Genomic DNA, 21538 nt, shown 5'->3' with positions numbered 1-21538 from the left:
GATAAATCTTGGGAAATGAAGTGGAAGGCAAGACAAATACGGAGATTGTCATTGCTGGATTCACTGCTTGTGTGCAGTGTACAGTGGATGAATAGGCATAGAAGTGCCGCGGACTTGCATGAAGGTCAGTGGATCATAGGAGGGGGGAAAATGAGGAACCACAGGGGATAGGTACTGGGTTAAACCTTGGAATGAGGCCTATGAAGGAAGTATTGGGGTGCATCATTTTCCACAGAAATCACAAGGAAACAGATAAGTGGGTATTCTTACAACAGAACTGAAGTCCCACTGCACTGAGCTGAGCATTGTAAGCAACATGAACTCGGCACCCAGAAAGCCCTGTAGCTGCCTTCAAACTCTTTCCCAGATTAGCTGACCCCACCCCAACCAAATGAAAATCCTGTGTATGCTCGCACGTTCTTTTGAGGTGGGTGAACTGAACTGGGAATTTTCTCACTGGATAAAAGCAAATTACTGCGGATGCTGGAATCTGAAACCAAAAGAGAAAATGCTGGAAAATCTCAACAAGTCTGGCAGCATCTGTAAGGACAGAAAAGAGCTGACGCTTTGAGTCTAACTGACCCTTTGTCAAAGCTAACAAAGGGTCAGTTAGACTCAAAATGTCAGCTCTTTTCTCTCCTGATAGATGCTGCCAGACCTGCTGAGATTTTCCAGCATTTTCTCTTTTGGGAATTTTCTCAGCTGTTGCTACCTGGTTTATAATGAAAATCCATGCCATTACCTCTGTTTTCCTTTACAACAATGCTGGTCTGACCTAAGAATTTCCAGTATTTTCTGCTTTTATTTCAAATTCTAAACATTTCCATTATTTTGCTTTTCCACGATAGCATTTAAACAGGTAATTTCAGATATGTGCACTTGCCTATTTAAATATCCAGCCATTTGCATTTTATTAAATTGTCTTTTGTTAACAAATACATATTTACCATATAAGCAAACACTTACATAATGGTTATTTACATTTTTATAAATATTAAGAATACAATTAAGGGTATATTAATATGGCAAAATATGCATTCCCTGTTTTCTTTAAGTGAGACAACCACAATTTTGAAACTCAATAATATGGTTCCACTGAATAAAATGTGCTTAGGTACATTAATCAGAAATGTAAACATATCCTTTATGCATGGGCTGGAATGTATAACATATTGCAGAGTTGTTTTAAAAAACATACACCGTGTACAGGTTTAATTTGTGTGAAGGGTTACTTCAAATCCTTATAACATTGTGTACAGTTGTGTTTTAGAAACTGTTTTGCCTGTAAAAACTCATACACATTATTAATGTTGACATTTTATTCATCCAAAAAATAAGTAACTAGATGAATATTACAGGTGACATGTGTTCATCAAAATGTTATGTTTGTTTGGAAGAGGGAATAATTACATATCAATTTTTTTTCTTGCAGAGGCCAGAGACTGTGAAATTATGATCCCTTGTGAAACAATTTATGTGGTAGTGTTGTGTATTTGTGAACTAGCCTGTTGCCTGTTCCCCTTGCTTTAGTGTAGAGCATAAATGTTTATTTTCCATTTTGCTATGCTTTGCCACAAAACCCTCACTGGTGTGTTAATGTCAGAGTTTCATGGAGGAACGATCTTTTACCCCATGAATATAAAATAAGTCATTGGTCTTTCTCTTTAACATACTAATGAATTTTGATTTTCAATACAAAATCAGAGAAAATGGCATGAATGTAATTGAAACTTCTCCTTGAATGTAAATGGAAAAAATAGTCAGGATGTAAGTGGAATTGTGATGCTTTTACTGTGCTGCAATCATAATAGCACCATAGGACTGAGGCATGTTTGGTGTTAAAAAGAAAGGCACACTTTTCATGTTTTTTTTGTCAGTCACATGTCTGACACACAAGCAAATCAGCACTGTTTTGGAACCTCTAATTCAAAGACTCTATATTCACCCATATTCACTCTATTTAACAGTGCACAGTTTTAAAAACTATGTCACTTTTGTGAATCAAAAGGTCAGGTTCATACTTGCAAGAGTGGGTATTAAAGCACACTGATGAAACCTTTCAATATATAAGAAATACATCTTTTTCCATCCAAGGTAAACTCTTTCAGCAGGTGTCATTCCTCATCTCAGATTTTGCTTAGTCAATGTTCTCATGTAAATTGCTTTGTGCTGAGAGACTAACTTACTGTCCAAGATACTCAGTGACAGATTGGAATAGTCTAGAGCCCTTCTTTGCTGCAGTACATCCTTTCAATCATATTTGTCTGACAGTTTTGCCTTGGAGGACACATAAACTGGAGGAAAAATTTAAGTTGTAGGCCTAGGAATCTTTAATCATGAAGGATAATCATGAAGGTTTTGTGCACAATCACTGATTTCAATGAAGAAAGCCATTAGTGTCAGAAGGACAGCCTCAAGTCGTTAATGGTTTCTAGCACAGATCATTTTCTCGATCCCCGGTGACTGGAGCAGCTTTTATAATTACACATGATTACTTCATCAGCAGCAGTTCTTTGGCAGAGTCCAATTCTTCCCATTAAATAGGCTCGTGAGAGCTTTCATTCTGTTCAGGATATTTAGCATTGTGTTACCAAATCACTGATACATCAGATACATATTATGGATCATCAGAACTTTACAGTCCTATTGGGAATAGGCAAATAAAGAAAAAAACTTGAGGCCAATTTAGGAAACATTATGGAGAGGTGCTTTCTTGTTGACCTAATCCATCAAGGAAAATTCAGTGAGATTTCAATAATCGTTTTTTTTTAAATCCTAGCTAACTTTAAAGCTTCTATTTGTAAACTAGAATCTCCCTCCTACTTTAGCAATATCTCCAAGTATCTGATGGCTCTATAGATGTTGTTTCCTAAATCTAACCTAATTCTTTCCCAGACATTCATCTGCATATTTCCATGTCACAAGCAATGTACTCAAATAGAGAGGAAGCGTTTCCAAAGATTTTAAGACACTATTTCTGGAATATAAATACCTCCCTACAGCTCAAGAATCCTCGCAATTAACTCAGCCTAAGACTGTGTTTGGTTTGATTTTTTTTCTTGAATATCCTTGCTGTGTGTTTGGACCAACATTGGATACATCATTTAAGCCCAGCCATTGAAAATCATTGTACACTCCAGAGGCATGTACTATTATGTTGTATTGCCCTGGAATTCCAACTCAAAACTTTGTCGTCACAATAACTTTATCACACAGCTTTGTAAAAAAAATTGTATCAGCTGAATCCATATTTATTTCTTGATCCATTAGTGGGTGGAAATAGACACTGATTTTGAACCTAAGTTGTACGTTCCTTCAAGAGCATCTTTGATCTGACAGCGTTATGCAATGACACTGCTTGCAAGTAGATAGTTTCCCAAAATCAAATTCCTTTATATCTGGTCATAAACTCTTCTACTGTATAGTAATGGTGGAAGCATAGGATATACAAACATATGTGTATGACTCTATATCACATACAAATTAAGACCAAGAGGTGGTTGTTTGGCCCCTTCTATCCAGGTCTGCCATTCATAGCTAATCTAATTATGGTCTCAACTACCTACCTCCAATACCTTCAAGAATCTATCTCTGCCTTAGAAAATATTAAAATTATTCTGCCTCAACCACTCTCTGAGCAAGAGAGTTCCAAAGGATCACAACCCCCTGAGAGAAAAGAAATCTCACCTCCATTATAAATGGATGACTCCTTATTTTTAAATACTGCCCTCTAACTCTAGTCTCCCCATAAGAGTGGATATCCTTCCAGCACCCACATTGTCAAATCCCCTCAGGATCTTGTATATTTCAGTAATGTCTCATTCTTCTAAACTCCAGTAGATACAGGTCCCTCCTGTCCAAAGACTTACCTCATAATAAACCCCCATACCAGATACCAGCCAGGTAAACCTTCCACTTGGTTGATATGAGATAGAAAAACAGATGTGTCTCATGAAAAGAAAGCTCCAATCTCTGACTTCTAACTATCACACTACTGATATTACAAAACAGGAGTCTAATCTTTACAGAGAATTCCTGTACATTCATCATAGGGTAATCACGAAAGGAAGTTGAAGATGTTGTCCTCACTGCATCAGATGAAATAGAGAGCGGGGGGAAGAGAGAGTAGGTGAAGAAAGATGTGGGGGAAGAGAGCCCTACATGATCATACCAAATGATGTTTTATGCATTAAGCACATTGCCATCAGCATTCAAATGCAACACTTAAATCAAATCTCTTGAAGTCCTACCATTCAATCATATTGGATAATGGAAATTTACATGGAGTTACTCTTCAGAGTGCCTCTGAAGTATGTATAACCAGACAAAAAAGGGAGAGATCTGACAGTATGTAAACCTACTCAACAGAAACAGCTGGTGTCCATACTAGTCTATCGTCAATAGTTTGTCTCTCGTGAAAATAAAATTGAAATGTCGCTCATCTGCTACATTGACATAGGAGATTCTGAAGCTGCAGTTTTCACACCAGCATAATTACTAGTCGGGATAGGACACTTGCAAATGGGTGTCTTCACTGACATGCAACCTTGTCAACTTGATCACTTGCCACTGGAAGTATTGTCACTGTGGTCCAGAAAGGGTCCATCTGACCAGCAGATCTCTCAAAGTGACTCCTGTGACACACATGTAGACATTTTAATGAGCAGCTGCATTACCTATCTTGCCTTAACTCCCAAGACCTACACAGATTAATAGCACTGGAGACAAAGATTTTTTTCTGTATACATTGGGAATTTCCTCGTTCATTCTCTGATTTGCCACTATAACTTGAATGGAAACCCAAGATAGATATGCAAATAAGATTTATGCCAATTTTCCTCTATTTACAACAATAGATTTGAACAATTTCCACAAGCTGCAATGAAAATGTAAATGATAGTGTTAATTGTTTTACAGTTAGTACAGTTTATTGAATGATTTGCATTTTACATACCATCTCTATTATAACCCAAAAGGGATGACTAAAAGATGATGAAGTATAGTTCATTCTTTCCTTCGTAATAGCAGTAGCCAACTACACCTCATCACAAAGATTACCTGACTCATAGCAGAGAAGAAATCAAACTATCACGATTACTAGTCTGGGTAGGACACTTGCAGAACCATTGGACAACAACTCATAGTCAAAGGAGGAAGCTACTTTCTGAAAAGGTTAATATCATTTTGCTATTATCACTGATTTTATTTTCTCAAATGGATCTTGGCTTCACAATTTTCTTGTATTGTTGCCTGCATGATCACAAAATGTTTACAAAAGATTTCTATGTGCATTTTTTTTCCAAATGTCTCTGCAGCCTTTAAAATGCTTGAAACCAATTTATGAAAACACATTGAAATCAAAAGGCCAGGTTTAGCCGGTGGCAGGAATCCAACCACGAGTTGCATCTCTATTGAGTGAATACAACCTTGTTTCCAGATTATGTATCAAACTGATAATATCAATTGCATCAAGTTAAAGAAATCAAATCACCACTAAAATGAAGGCACATTTTGAAACTTTATTTTTCTTCTGCCAAATGTTTAAAAAATTAACAAATGATTTATAAATGATTTATATGTTCAGCATGCCTCTGTTGTAATGATTGTAGTGTGCAGCACAAGAAACCAATCACAAAAACAGGTTTGCATTAATAAACAATACATCTGAGTTTGTTTCAAATTCTATTTGGCTGAATTTTACATTTTTTTTGACTGAGTCCAAGTTGTGTCAAATGTTTTGAAGGGAATTCTTCTGTGAGGCCAATTGGGGTTTCTTCCCAGATCTTATCAAACTCAATTAACTACCTATCCTGCCCCATGATGTCCATCTTACCACTTGCTATTCTCAAAACAACTTGCCATTCAGCAGATATTACTGGACTTCACAAATATGACTTGCACCCATGTCATCTTTAAAAGCCTGCTGTGTTTCTCTGGGTGCACAGTCAGTCTGGAGCTGCCCTGCATGGCTCCTCGACATAGCTCCAGATGTAGCACATCAAGAAAATTGGCATCCTGCTGTGTAGCAGCAGCCTAAACATTCTGCTGGTTGAGGTGGTGCTTGAAGACCAGTAGTGGAGGTCATAACACGAGAACATGCTAGCCTGTTTTGAGGTTACCATCCGGTTTAAAGCAGTGTCAGCCACCTGGAGGGAAGTACAATATTGTAGCACCATTGAAGAAGCAAGATAAATGAACGTTGCCAGTCTGCCAGTATAAATGCCACCATCTTCTGTGCAATACCTCTTAAATGGAGGGGACCCTGACTCTGACTGCCCCAAGCAGCTGACTGATGTTTTTCCTAGCCTCTGCGTTCGTATCAGAGGTTGCAGTTGACTCGCCATAATGGACCCTCTGAGCAAAGGCTATCCCTTTGAGTTGACTGAGGCTGCTGACAAGTATGGCAAGCCTCTTGGCTGTGTCTGCATTAAACAACAATTCAAAACAGATGTAGTATGAGCCTGGTATCTCTGACTGAGGGGCAAAGTGCAAAAAGGCAAGACAAAGTGATGCAAGACAGAGATACCATAAGCATCCAGGAAGGGTCAGAGTGAATGTGTGCAGTGAAGAGCTTGGCAATGCAGTCTGGTCCAGCCCCATAACTTGGGTGCATGCCCCTAAGCACACAGTGTTCTTGCTGCTACATTGCACTGACAGATGCTGGTGCAACACTGAGGTGCAGAAACATCTTCATATGGATCAGGAATGTGCCATGAGAGTTTTAGAGGCTGGCAGATACCAGATGCCAATGCCCATAGATATGGGGTGCATGCAGTGACCATGGTGCTTGCCCTAACGTACTGATGTCTGGTGTCCAATATGGATGTCCTTTGAAGCAAGCACCAAGCCAAATTCAACAGGTACCCTCTAGTTTCCATTTCAAGTTTTATCGACACATGGCTTGTTTGAAGAATTTGGTTAGATAGAGTGCTGAACATTAATGAGGTGAGTTAAGCCATCAAAAAGGCATTAAAAAGCAATAATGCCCCTTAATTGACAACACCACTGCAGCATAAGGAATGTGCCACACTGCTTATGAAAAGCAGCAAAGATGGAGCAAGATGCTCCCAACATCAAAATTAGTTTCACTGGACTTCTCATTTAATTCTAGCACAAGTCTTGGCTACAGCCCATGTCGCTGAGACCCCTATTAGATTCCACGCATTGATTTTCTTGCAAGTACTTGGCAGAAAAAGTTTCAGAGATTTGGATCTTATTCATTCTCTATAATTCCACCTGAAATATGGATGGATTACTTGAAGGAAAAATACAGGAATAAGCAGATGGTTAGTCTATTGCCTTTTCCGTGTCCAATTCTTATTCCCTACTTGACCACAGAAATGGTATGGAGCCTGGCTTCTGAATGGACTTTATTTCCAATCACCTTACTCACCACCAATCTCTGAAACTACCTAATGCAAGGGAGCAATAGATTCAATCAAGCAGTAGACATACCCTGACCTTCTAAAAAAAAATCAGGGGTGAGTTGGCCTTGGAGAGTTTGTTAAACTCCAATGCAAGCCTTAGTACTGTCCTTTAAAAGCCATGATCTCTGTTTTTTTCCACGTCATTCAGACTTCAAGGTCTTTAGATATTTTTAGTTCTCTAGTACATTGGGGTTTTATTCTGCTCCCTTGCCAACAGAAATCTAGCTGATAACCTATCCTGTATTTATAATAACCCTGATCTAGGCAAATGACTTGGTACTGTGACAGCCTCAAAGATGTCGACTCAAGTCCATCCTGCTCAGATATAACCACAAAGAGAAACATCTTGCACACAAAGTCTTAAGAACGCCAAAATTATTTTGCGTTACAATACATCTAATTTTTAGCGCCAAGTTATTTTCGGTCATTATAATAAGGATGCTAACTGTAAGAGTTAGAAGCGATTAGGTACCCAATGTCTCTACCAAGCACCTCTAGTTTAGGTATAGTGTAGTGATGCACAGACATTGCTTAATCAGCCCTGAGTGATTTTAATGATGCATAACCTTGCACATAATGGGTTAATTGAGTGAGCTACTTTTTCACCTCATTAAATTGCTGATTGCATGCATCTGGTAGAACCTCCACCCTGTTCCTGATTATTGACTGTGTGGCAAGAATGAACATTTGTCCCAAAACTGTTCAGCAACCACAGAAAAATATCATGGTTGTCAAGGAACTTCAACACAGAAGTAAAATAATTCATTCTGTGGTGAAGCATAGGGACAATATAATTATTGGTGAGGAGTCTTTGGAAGATAAGTAAAATCGATCAGTTTATCAAGAGAATTCCAGAGTAGCCACCGATGGAGGAGCAAAGAGGAGAAAAATATCACAAACGTGCCCGTGTAAGAGATCGAGGCAGACATATGGAACTCTAATCAAAGTATCAAGTAGGATTATAAAGGTAGGGAGGACTGAGCTCATACAATTATTTGAAAATAACAACAATTTTAAGGTCAATGGATCGGGGTATAGGGAGCCAACAGATGTCAGTGGCAATTGCAAAATTGACTCGTGATATAATAGGATCTATGAACAGCAAAATTCCAGAAAATAAATTGTGCTTTTTAGTGCTTTGAAGGCTATTCAACAAAGTCATTTAATTCTTCGAGTCACACAGCACAGAAACAAACCCTTCAGTCCAACTCTTCCATGCCAATATGGAATAAGAACCCTCTAACACTACCCTCTGTCTTCGATCATCAAGCAAACTTTGTATCCAGTTGGCTAGCTCTCCCAGAGCCCTGTGATGTAACCTTACTAACAAGTCTACCATGCAGGACCTTGTTAAAGTCCACATAGACAATGTCTCCTGCTCTGCCTTCATCTATCATCTTGGTAATCACTTAAAAAAAAATCAAATTTGTGAGACTCTATTTCCCACACACAAAGCTATGCTGACTATGCCTCATCAGTCCTTGCCTTTACAAATGCATATAAATCCTATCTCTCAGACAACTTACCCACCACTGACATCAAACACACCAGTCTATAGTTCCCTGGCTTTTCCTTGCAGCCTTTCTTAAACAATGGGACTATATTAGCCACCCTGGCACCTCACCTATGGCTAACAATGATACTGTGCAAGGGGCCCTACAATCTCTTCCCTAGCTTCCCTGAATGTTCTAGGGTAAACTTGATCAGGTTTTGGGGATTTATCTATCTTTATGCATTTTAAGACCACCAGCACGACCTCATCTATAATGTGAACACTCAAGATGTCACTACTTATTTCCTCAATTTCCATGTCTTTCTTCACAATAAATAAAAAAGTGAAGTATTCATTTAGTATCTCACCCACCTCCTGTGGTTCCAGAGAGACGATCTCACTGATCTCTAAGGGGCCCTATTCTCTCCCCAATTACTCTTTTGCCCTTAATGTAGCATAGGCTCTCTTAGGATTCTCTTTAACCTTAATTACCAAAGCTATGTTTTATCCTTTTCTTGCCCTCCTGCTTACCCTTTTAAGTGTACTCCTACTCCTCCAGGGATTCACATGATCCCAATTGTCTATACCTAACATATGCCTCCTTTTTCTTGATGAGAGCTTCAATATCTTTAGTCACCCAATGTTTCCTATACCTACTAACCTTGACCTTCACTTTTTATTGCAGTCTATGACCTAGAGGATTGAATGTTGGATGAGTGGAAACAGTCTTAATTGGTTTGAATTGTTATCTGATTCAGGAGAGAACTGAAGGATGTGGTTTTCTGGGAGGACAAAAATTTCAAGTAGTTTGACCAGATTCTAACTTGAATGAAAGGAACTGGAATATGGAATGAGTTTTCATGGAAACAATATCTAAATAATTGGAGAAGTGGAGGTTGTTGGTGGTGAGTAGATGTTGTCCTGCATTCTTCTCAAGCTTTCATTTTTCTGTCAATTAGCTTCTTAAGTGAAAGAAAACTGAACATAAATGGAAAGCTTGAAACTAAGCCAATGTAAGGCTTTAATACATCAAACCTCACTGAAAGTTTTGAAAAGCTTAAAATCAGTTCTGGAAGATTCTGCATCACAAATTGAATTTATTATTAAGGCACTGTTGCGTAAAAGATTTATAACTTTTTTATCAGTCTGACAAAAAGCACATTCAAAACTCATTTCTTAAATGTGTAAAGTATGTGTGGGAAATTTGAACAAAATGCTGCAAGAAGATATGTGCAGTTAGAGAACAATTTGCCTGAATGAGTAAGGTGCTTGCTAGAGGATTCCTTAATTGTAGCGATGTATGGACAGAAAGTGCAAAGTGGTAACGATGATTTTGGAAAGAGATATGAATATGCTAATACGACTTCCATTCTAAATTCTCGTGCATATGAAAAGATCCTCAGGATTCATTTTGTAGGCTTTAAGGCGGACATAAGACTGGAAGAGATGGTGGAATATATATTCAATTTCCTGTTCTGGAATAAAAAGAGCTTTCCAGATTGGCTGCCCTTTATAGAAATTGGGTTTAAAATTAGGTGGTTGATCTGCACTGCCAGTTATATGTCTCCATGAAAATTTAAAAAAAAACTATTCTTGTTTCTGGACACTTCTGAAAATTCTCTAATTGTAATTAATATAATTTTTGTTACCTGACTACATATGATCAGTACAAGCAAATGCACTTACACCCCTAGAAAATGGTCACTTACAGCCTTACATTACAGCTGACTATATTCAGAAAATGATTGCTTGTCAATGGAATTATCATACCAAATAAAACAAGCAAACTGTAAACCTTTGAGCAGAGGTACAGGAGAATCCTTCCAAGTACATTCCTTATTTGTCAATTTTTCTATTTCTTAAGACCATAATATGTGGGTGCAAAAGTAGGCCATTCAGCCCAACCTGACCAGGAACTGCAAGTTAGAAAATAATCCTAATATTGCCCAATTGTATAAAATATACATTTGTGTTTTCCAATGTAAAATTTTGTTTAGGACTCTTGAAAATTTATAGCATCCTGCTAAATACATATCAAGCTCTAGCAGTAGCTTTTGGAGAGCTACTGATATGTTTGAGACATATTTCCACTACTTGTCCAAAAACAATTAGCATCCTGTCTAAACTCTTATTTTCCTCATTTACATATAAATTGGCGGTCCTTTGCTGTGCATCAGGAGATAATGCTTTTATCATAGTAGCTGTGAAAATAGTCTATTTTGTTGTTCATTTCCCATTGTGGAGTTACTATCTTAATTTGTGCCTTTTCCATTCTATGCCACATACCTCAAGTTGAATGTGAATTGGTCTGTTGTGAAAGCATAATGAGTAGAAGCAGACCAAATTAAATCAAGTAATTTTAATTGAGATGCAGAAGCAGAGAAGTCTGGAGTTCACATAAATAAATTGTTTGTGGCAGGACAAGTTGCTAAATCTTTCAAAAAAGCATGCCTGAGTCTTGACTTTAGAACTAAAGATATGGATGGAAATAACAAAATAGATTATGGTAAATCTGGGCACCACACTTTAGGAAAGATGTCAAGACTTCAAAGATACTTCAAGGATATATGAAACAAATACCACGGAAAGGAGATTTTGAGCTGGATTGTGATAGTGGGTGGGTTACTGCAGTCTATGCCACGTAACCTTAAATTGGCAAATTAATGACTGCCATGAGTGTTATTGGTCTACATCAATGTGCTCGGGTTTGCTGTTTGTCCAATGACTTTATAAAATGGGATATTTGGACACGAGGCTGACATTTGCAAAACTTAAAATAGTGTCCAAAATTATAAGTAATTCTGTGATTGGACAATATTTGCTAAATAAACCTGTGTGTGTGCTAATAATTACACTGAATAATGCTCAGTGTAAGATTGTCTGTCAAGGTTGCAGGATGGTACACATTTTTGTGTACTGGGAACTATATACATTAATACACAGGGCCCTGTTCTGTGAAGTCAGAAATAGCCTACACATATTGTGCCTGATTCAAGCAAATAAAACAGGTGAGAGCCATTTTGTGGTTCTTAGGGCATTGTCTTGACCAGAGTCAAGCTGCCTGGTTGGATTTGAATGTTAAACAAATCTTGCCTGACAACTGTGAGTCATCATCTAATTGGTGTATTTTTCGCAATAGCACCTCTACCAGAGTCCACTTGCCAACCAATCAGCAGTTTGTTTTCCTTTTACTTGTAAATTTTCCTGATGAGTACAAGAAAATCTTCAATAAAACGTGTTTTCTTTTCAATAGTTAAATATCACGGCCGCACGGTGGCTCAGTGGTTAATACTGCTGCCTCACAGCACCAGGGAACCGGGTTCAATTCCTGCCTTGGGCCACTGTCTGTGTGGAGTTTGCACACTCTCCCAATGTCTGTGTTGGTTTCCTCTGGGTGCTCTGGTTTCCTCCCACAATCCAAAGATGTGCAGATCAGGTGAAATGGCCATGCTAAATTTCCAATAATGTTAGGTACATTAATCAGCTCAATGAAAGGAAATAGTGTAGGGGAATGGGTTTAGGCTGGTTACTCTTCAGAGAGTCGGTGTGGACTTGTTTGCAAAATTGGGCTGAGAGGTGGCAAATGGACTTCAATGCAGATAACTGTGAGGTGATTCACTTTGGGAAGAATAACAGGAAGGCAGAATATTGGGTCAATGGCAAGATTCTTGGTAGTGTGGATGTGCAGAGGGATCTTGGAGTCCATGTACAGACGAACCTTGATTATCAAGATGGGCAGGCACTATTTCGTTCAGATAATTGATTATTCAGTAAATTGATTTCCTCTCGGCCTCAGGAGACTAGGCAGCAGTACGACGCGCGAGCCCCCGCCCTCCCCAGACCTGTCCAACACCGCCCCCACCCCATCCGCTTCCACCCTGTCCGCCTCCCAACCCCGTCTACTCCCCGTTTGATCCACTTTTATCTTATCCGCCCAACACCATCTGCTCCCCACTTGCCTCCCAAACCCGTCCACTCCCATCCCGATCCCCATACTCCATCCGCTCCCACCTGTCCCCCAAAGCCCATCCTCCAAACTCCATCCGCTCCCTGCCCAACCCCGCCCGTTCCAGCCCCATGCGCCAATTCCATCCACTCCCACCCCCACTCGCCCAGTTCTGGTCACACCATTACTGGTAGGATGTGGAAGCCTTGCAAAAGGTGCAGAGGAGATTTACCAGGATGTTGCCTGGTCTGGAGGGAAGGTCTTATGAGGAAAGGCTGAGAGACTTGGGTCTGTTCTCTTTGGAGAGAAGAAGGTTAAGAGGGGATTTGATAGAAACATACAGGATGATCAGAGGATTAGATAAGGTAGACAGATTTAAGACAGATGTCAGAAGTAGTTTCTTTACTCAGAGAGTGGTAAGGGTGTGGAATGCTCTGCCTGTCAGTGTAGTTAACTCAGCCACATTAGGGGCATTTAAATAATCCTTGGATAAGCACATGGATGATAATGGGATAGTGTAGAGGAATGGGCTTAGATTAGTTCACTGGTGGCGCAACATTGAGAGCCAAAGGACCTGTTCTACGTTGTATTGTTCTATGTTCTATTTTCAAATGGCCTGTTTCCACACCGTAGGGAATCTAATCATAAATTGCACAGATAAAGTCAAGTAGATTGATAGCAGTAAAATGATAACTCTGAAAGAAAGTCAGCATCACCAAATAAAAAGGAAGATGATATTTGCATTCGGAAAGGAAAGCAAGTGAATAAATGAAAATTCTTACTACTGATAATTAGCTTTGTCACCATTGACTTTAGACTACAATAAGACAGAGCTGCAAGGACAAGTAGAATACCAGAACAAAATGTGGAGACTACAGACTTGGGGAGGCCTCAATTTATTTCAGCTAAAAATGAGAACAATTTTAAAAATACATTGAAAGAACAAATGATAAGTCAGAAAAAAATAAAAAATTAAGACGACTTGGATTCAGTAATTTAATTATGATTTCAGTGACAAGATTTACAAAGGTTAAGACTAAAGAATTTTATTTGAAAAATTGTGCAGAAGCGTTCAGTGTTTTAAGCTGTGAGGGACAGGGAATGTCCAATTTGCTCAGGAAGAAGTGGGAAACCCCAATCTTGGCTTCAGAAGGTGGTTAAAGCTTAGAATAAGAAGTTAGAGACCATTTTGATCTTGAGAAAAGGTGGGAAGAACCTTAAAAAGATGCATAACACAGGAAGCAGTGCAGAGATATAGCATCCCAAAAAAACGGATTGAGAAAAGCTTGCAAGTAGTAAATCACTACACAAAAATTAGTCATACAATTTAAAGATTTATTGAAGAATTCAGTACTGTATCACAAAAATGCAGAGATTAAAAAAAGATGGTATATAAAGGGAATGCTGAACAGATTCTAGCAAGCCGTACAATGATTTGATATAAAAGCAGCATTCATGAGTACAAGATTAAGGAATAGCAGATTACAAGCCATATTGCAATGATACAGATTTAAAGCAGCATTTAAAATAATAAGATTAATGTCTCATTGCACATAAATATAGCAAAAAATGTACTTTAGATTCAAGGTCAGAAAGAATTAGACCGAACAGGAGACAAGACTTTAGAGGCAACAGTTCTGAAGATATAGCACTGCTTCAAAATAAAGAAAGTCTTTGATTTTAATTCCTGGGCTAGGGGCAGTGAGGTAGGAGAATTCCATTATTTAGAAAATGGCCATCCATGCTTTTGACTTCTAGTCTGGATTGGAAGTTGACCAAGAAATCTGGAAAGTGGTTAAGAGTCTGCTAGTTCCTAAATCAGGCTGAGTGAAAGGCCTACCCTGCAGCTCCAGCTCTGTAGTCATAGTAGAAAAATAAGGATTAGAGAAAAAAAATCTTCAAGCTCTTTCAAGCTTCCTCCCACAAGTTCTTAATGCCCCTTCCATGTCACAGTGTGCCCCTCAGCCAATCTCCATGGTACTTCATAGTCCCTATGCTACCCCACATCCACAATCATCCTCATGGCCTCTTTTAACCTCTGTGCCAGTTCATACAAATTACCCACATCCATTACCCTTATTTCTCCATGCTGATTCATCACCATGGGTGAAACTAGGGAAGCTTTTAGACACTCATTGTAAACAGAAAAGAAGTCAATACATTCACCTCCTCTATTAATCCCTTAGGAGAACAAACATCAGCCTCTGAAGAGCAGTTGGAAATATTGATAGGCTCCCCTTGTGAAAATGATAAATTGGAAAATCTGTGATGCAGCACAAATCCTAAAATGGTTTATGTAAATAGGCACTTCGAAATAACTAGTACTTCTTATAGCTCCACACATTTTGGACACTTGCCAGTCTTAATGAGTTTGTGTTTTTTACACACAAACAAACCTTTTCACTCTGTCAAAGAATGTCATGTCTGCCAAAGAGTCTACCTCTATCAAATGTGTCCCAAACCAGTCCACATGTGTACCTTATCTCTCCAAAGCGGGAGAAATATAAAGCATTCTTGCAACCCTCACCTCTTACCTCAACTCATCCCCACATACTCCCAGTGTCCCAGCATTGCCAATCCATGCAAACCAATGCCCTCTACCTCGCCCTGTGGTCCCTCATAGCCCTATGCCAACTACAGTACTACTTTCACCATTTCTTCTTCATCTATCAAGGGGATTCATTGAATATCCATGACAAATAGGAGGAAAAATATAGCTCTATTACTTAAAGTTCTAAATTGCAGAAAACACTCTATTGTGAAAATCTGTCCAAATGATAAGAACATATGTTGACTCATTGAGATTTCTTGATTGGTTGACACTTACAGACAGCTCAATACTCATTGACATTTATTAACAAGTCTTGACAAGTTTGACAGTTCTAAAGGATTTATGCACCTTTTACATCCATATTGAACAGTCCCAAAGGCCATTTGACCAATACAAAGGTCCCTGCTTTCCCCCCTCTCCCCCCACCCCTTCATGCTCATAGCATCCCATTACTGCCTTACCTATAATATTTTGTCTCATCAGCCAGGCTCATATTTGTCTTCTTTTATAATTTAGCAGAGACCAGAAGAACCAAAAGCTGGTCATGCTTATAAATAGGCCTGTCAAGTCAAGCATGATAGCCTTTGTTCAGTGAGCCCCAGTACAGCAAGTAAAAGAGCAGCCCGCAAAATGAGTTCAGGGGTTTGGACATGGGCAGTCAGTCATTTGGAGTGGTCAGAGTCAGGATGCTGTCCACATAAGGGATGAGGTGCTTTCAGGGATTCTACCATCTGTCTTGAGTCTTTATGCCTTACCTGAGGCTGTTTTCCTCCTGGAATGAGGGAGGCAGAGAGGTGCAGGATAAATGTCAGGAATTTTGCAAGGCAACTCCAACTGACCATGCTTCTCCAGATGCACAATGGGATCTTAAAGATGGTGCAATGCAAGGGATCCCAGAATTCTGGACTATCCATTGTGTTGAGGTGTTCTGGTGATAACACTTGCTAAGATAGGAACCAAACATGAGAGATGCTATTGGATATGGGATAGTTAATGACCCAGGTTCAATAAGATATGGTGAGAAAATTGGCTAGGCCTCTGCAACAGAAATTATTCTGGAAAAACTCAACACAACATGGACTTGTCTAGAAGAAACAATAGATTTAAGAGTCTAAAAAAATGCCCAGCCTGATCAACAACCTGAAGGAGATAAGCCACATTTGACTCTATTTGAGCCAGACCAATGTCCACAGAAATGGGAGACAGTCAAGAAGAAGAAATTGTCTGGTTATTCATCTAATATTTTGGGAAGGGAGGGAAAGAAGGAGAAAGGAAGGAATTTAAACAAAAATCTAAATTTCACACAGAACATTTGAGAGATTAAGGGTACTACAGATAAGGTCATGGATCAACAACAGCAACATCTAAAACAAAGGAATGATGTCCTTCAGGATGGATGTCCAGGGGATACAACATCTTCCAGCAGAAATAATATCCATAGATCAGAACCAGGGCCAACTGTCCATAAGAAAGAGATTTAGCATTTTTCCAAGAACAAAGACAGCATATCCTGTGAAAGTCATGAAATTTTTAGAACTTCTGCATTGGTGTATTCTGAAACGTATGGAAAATGGAGTAATGAGGGTGGGTGTAATATAGTTATATGCTTGTATAATAGGGTAAACCAGGCAGAAAAATCCTTGAGGTTAATGTTCATGTTACATTGACTGCATCCATTCTACTGATGTCACAAAGAATGTGTGGTTGGAGACAAGAGAATTCAACTCTAGATTTCAGAGAGAGCAGGCATATCTGTTCCAGCTTTCCACAATCCTGATAATTGTAGAATCTACTGAACAAATCTAATTGTGCTTATTGTTATCATGCAATAAACCTTCTTGTTATCCATGCCTTTTCTGTACATACATAGTGGTGGTATCTTCTGTACTGCTAATAACTAAATAGGCTCAAGACAAAGCAAAGGCAAAGGAGTATTGATGGTAAATTACCTCAAATAACTGTTACCTAGTATGACATACTATTAGCGGGGACAAATTACACATGGTATTAGCATGGTCATTTTGGAAAGTTGCACAACAATTATTGTAACTAGCTTTCAGTTGCAGAATTATTATTTGAATCTAAGTTCCATCCAGTAAGATTTGAGACCATGTTTTCTGAATATTACCTTGGGCTTCAGCATTACTAATTCATTGGTATTACCACAACATAACTGTCTCTCATGCAACTAAAGTCATTAATCATATCACCATAAAAAGTTACAGATGGTGAGAAGGCCACCTGTCAAATTTTTCAAGTGCCCTGTCTTCAAAACCATTGACTGATGATGGTAAAATCCTGCCCCACGTGATTAGATAATCAAAAAAGTAGTGGAAGAGGGAATATCTATGACTTGATTCTGAATGAGTTTGGGAGAAAAAGGTTTGTGTGTTAGTGTGAATTATTATATGAAGTCACTCTGTTATAAGCACCCTTCTTTAGAGCAAGGAAGCATGGACAACTAATGCAAGCTAAGTAAAATGACAGAACAGCTTCCACCTAGGCTGCCTCAGACAGAAATTTGCCTGAGGAAGGGCCTGTGCCCGAAACGTCGAATCTCCTGTTCCCTGGATGCTGCCTGACCTGCTGTGCTGTTCCAGCAATAAAGTTTCAACTCAGACAGAAATTGAACATTTTCACCACAATTGGATTCCAAATGTGTAAGTGCATCAGCACATGAAGATTTATGTTCTCATGAGTCTGTAGCAATTCTGTTGGCTGGGTCATGTGGACTGATTTGATGGTGGGTCACAGACCAAAAGACATGCTAATATGGTGAAAGAAAGACCAAAATGGTGCTATATCTGTGATACAAGGATTTCTACCAGCAAGACCTCTAGTTGATTGGGATTGGATTCCATGTATAGGAAGTTCTTGTTGCTCACCAAGCAGCCTGGAAGGATGAGGATTAATCAGAGGATAAATGAAATGACTAGAAGGCAACGAAGGAGAGCCCACTGGAAATGAAAACTGTCAGTTGAATTTGGGCCAACACTTTTCAATTATACCAGCTGAAAAAGGGACTGCCACTCACAGGTTGGCCCCTACAAAGTCCAAAGATGTGTTGTTTAGGTGGATTGGCCACACTTAATTGCCCATAGTGTCCAGGGATGTACAAGCAAGGTGAATTAGCCATGGGAAATTTAGGGTTACAGGGAGAAGGTAGAGAGGTGGGTCTGGTTGGGATGCTCTTCAGAGGGTCAATGGGCCAAATGGCCTGCTTCCATATTGTAGGGATTCTACAGCCACAGAGGAGATGTCCAATCCAGAATTTACATACACCTTGGGTACAGATCATCAGTTTACACCATGGATGGATGCCATTACATCTACAAAACCATTAATACAGTTCTTCATGCAGCTGGACACACACAACCATGTTTACAATTCAATTTAAAGCACAAGTACTTGCTGTATTTATCTGACATTGTTTGTAATAATCATAAAGACCTTATCATTTATAACAAACTGACAGTTCAATAGAACAAACTTTTAACAGAACATTGGAAATAATGATTTTAAGTGTATTAGTGTGTTATTTTGAGACTTACTGACATTCCATTGTTCATCTATATCCACATAAAGTATAATCTGTGTTTACTAAGGATACTGTAGGGTATATAGTAATCAGTCAAAAAACCCATTATCATGAGTGCTTTTAAAAATGTTATTAATCCTTTACTCATTTCTACTCCACTTCTTGGATTAGACAGTCTAAAAGTAATGACCGACATATCTAATATTCACTGATTAATTGATGCACAGTTGAAAATAATGACACTAGAATTGTCTTTAAACACCAGAAATGCTTTTCCTCTGGATTATGGGGACAGCTGAGAAAACACATTTCAGCTGCAGTCAAGTTACAGGAACACCAAGGATACTTCATAATGGAATCAATTATTTTAGGATTAAGTTACTTAGTTTCATTAATGAAATAATTCCTTCATGAAAAAATCCTTTATTTGACAAATTTATTCTAATTACAAAAATGAAATGATGTCATATACAAAAGGATTATATAAGATATGTAGCATAGAATGGGGCCATTCTATCCAATGATTCATGGCAGTTTTTACCCTCCACTGAAATAACTTCTGACCTTTACTATCCATATTTGCTCCTTCAGATGTCATGTTGGTTACACGATGCTAACCAAAGGAGATATTGCAATCACCTTTCTAAATTTTCTACATTGATCTGTTCCAAGATATTATTACACACCTCTGGAGGAGATTTGAACCTTGGTTTCCTAGTTTGCACTAGGAACCCCAAGAGCCCTCCTAATCCTCCTTTCCATTCTATGTCTAAGGACCTCTCTAAATATTGGTTGTAGAGAATAGGCCACTGCTAAGTTTTAACACAAGCAGTGTTATGTCTTAAGAAGGTGTAGTTTATTGCAGGCTATTAATAAGTAGAATTAACATTAACTAGGTAGATAAAGTTAACATTATCAGAAACCAAAGACTATATGGTGTCATCAGATTGGTTGGAGCTTAATGCAACTTCTGCATTAATTCTTTCATCTAGCCATCACCTGTACAACAACATGTATTTAAAGAGCAGTTAACAAGCATCTCAGAGTCACAGAAATGTACAGCACAGAAACAAATAGTCCAACTCATCAATATCAACCAGATGTCCTAAATTAATTCTCTCCCATTGGCCAATATTTGGCCCACATTCCTCTGAACCCTTCCTACCCATGTACTCATCCATACGCTTTTTAAATGTTCTAATTGTACCAGCCTCCTTCACCACCTCTGACAGCTCATTCCATGCATTTACCACACTCTGTGTGAAAACGTTGCCCCTTAGATCCCTTTTTAAATCTTTTCCCTTTCTCCTTAAACCTATGTCCTCTAGTTCTGGATTCCCCTACCCTAGGGAGAAGTCCTTTTCTATTTCCCCTATCAGTGCCCCTCATGATTTTATAAATCTCTATAAGGTCATCCCCTCAGCCTCCAATGCTCTGAGGAAAAAGTAGCCCTAGCCTATTTAGCCACTCCCAATAGCTCAAACCCTCCAACCCGGGCAACATTTTTGCAAATGGTTTGTGAACCCTTTAAAGTTTATTTACTTTAATCACTACTTAAGATAGTTTCCCCTTTTGAGTAAACAAGTTTGTTCTGAATTCCCTATTGGATTTCTTAGTGACTTTTAAGTTGATGATCTCCAGGTACGTTTTCCTTAAATATGCAATACTTCACAGTATGAACGCTATCAAAATTATTTATAATTTTAAAAACCTTATTAGTTTATGTCTCAAATCTCAATTTACAAGGGAAGGGAAATTAAGCCTTTCCATCTTTCCCTGTACAATGCCATTCCTCCAACAGAATTCCTTAGATGATTCCTGTTGTTTAAAGTGCTGCAAATAATTCCCCTTGCTTTACACTTTCTCCACCTGGATGGTAATTAAATTCTTCCTCCTTTACTACATTTTTAAGTAAAGGATCCCCAACATTTTTCTTGGCCTATATAGTCGTCTTATTCTTTCATCTGACCTTGTCTCCTTAAGCTTCTAAATTACTCCATTATCACCAATTCTGGATGTGATGTTTCATTTTCAAATTTTGCCTTTGGCCTTTGAATTCTCTTACTGTGTCTGCCCACTATGATGGCGACACTCTCAATCTGAATGCTAAGTACTTTGTTTAATTCTGACTTTTCCAACTTGTAACTAACATTTTTAAAAACTTTTCCTTCAGTCTTTCAACATTACTAATGAAGCCTTCAATGTTTGTTTGCTGTCTGCCTGAATCTCTACTCAGAACTGCCCTTACAGATTATCAAGATCTGATGCAATCTGTAACCAGCTAGATGTGACTTGTACTGCAATCCATGGAGTTTCTAGTTCAGACTCATTTCTACATGTCTCCCACAAGGTCTGATTTTGTTTTACCATTAATCATAGATTCTACCTTGTAAGTTCTTGCCTTAAGGTTTTTTTCCTCTTCTGGGTTCTTGAATGTTCAAGTCATTCAGCTGCTTATTTCTGCATGACTAGTCTTCTTAAAGCTGTATTTGAAGAGGCTTCAGACTCCCAGCACTTGCTTCGACATATTAAACGTTGTCTCCATGTGTGAGAGTGTGGTACTGGAAAAGCACAGCAAGTCTGG

The 21538-nt window shown here is 38.6% G+C and overlaps 1 long non-coding RNA gene across 1 annotated transcript in view; it reads left to right on the top strand.

Annotated features, from left to right (window-relative positions):
• Window positions 1-9692: 9692 nt before the first annotated feature.
• The window catches only part of LOC122554780, a 25632-nt gene continuing 13786 nt past the window's right edge, over window positions 9693-21538 (top strand). Inside the window, exon 1 of the long non-coding RNA XR_006313078.1 lies at window positions 9693-9824. This is a non-coding gene — a long non-coding RNA (uncharacterized LOC122554780). The remainder of the gene's footprint in view (window positions 9825-21538) is intronic.

Source organism: Chiloscyllium plagiosum, chromosome 11, assembly GCF_004010195.1.
Source record: "Chiloscyllium plagiosum isolate BGI_BamShark_2017 chromosome 11, ASM401019v2, whole genome shotgun sequence".
Lineage (NCBI taxonomy): Eukaryota > Metazoa > Chordata > Chondrichthyes > Orectolobiformes > Hemiscylliidae > Chiloscyllium > Chiloscyllium plagiosum.
The sequence above is the reverse complement of the archived record's forward strand: the minus strand, read 5'-3'. Positions and strand labels throughout refer to the sequence as shown.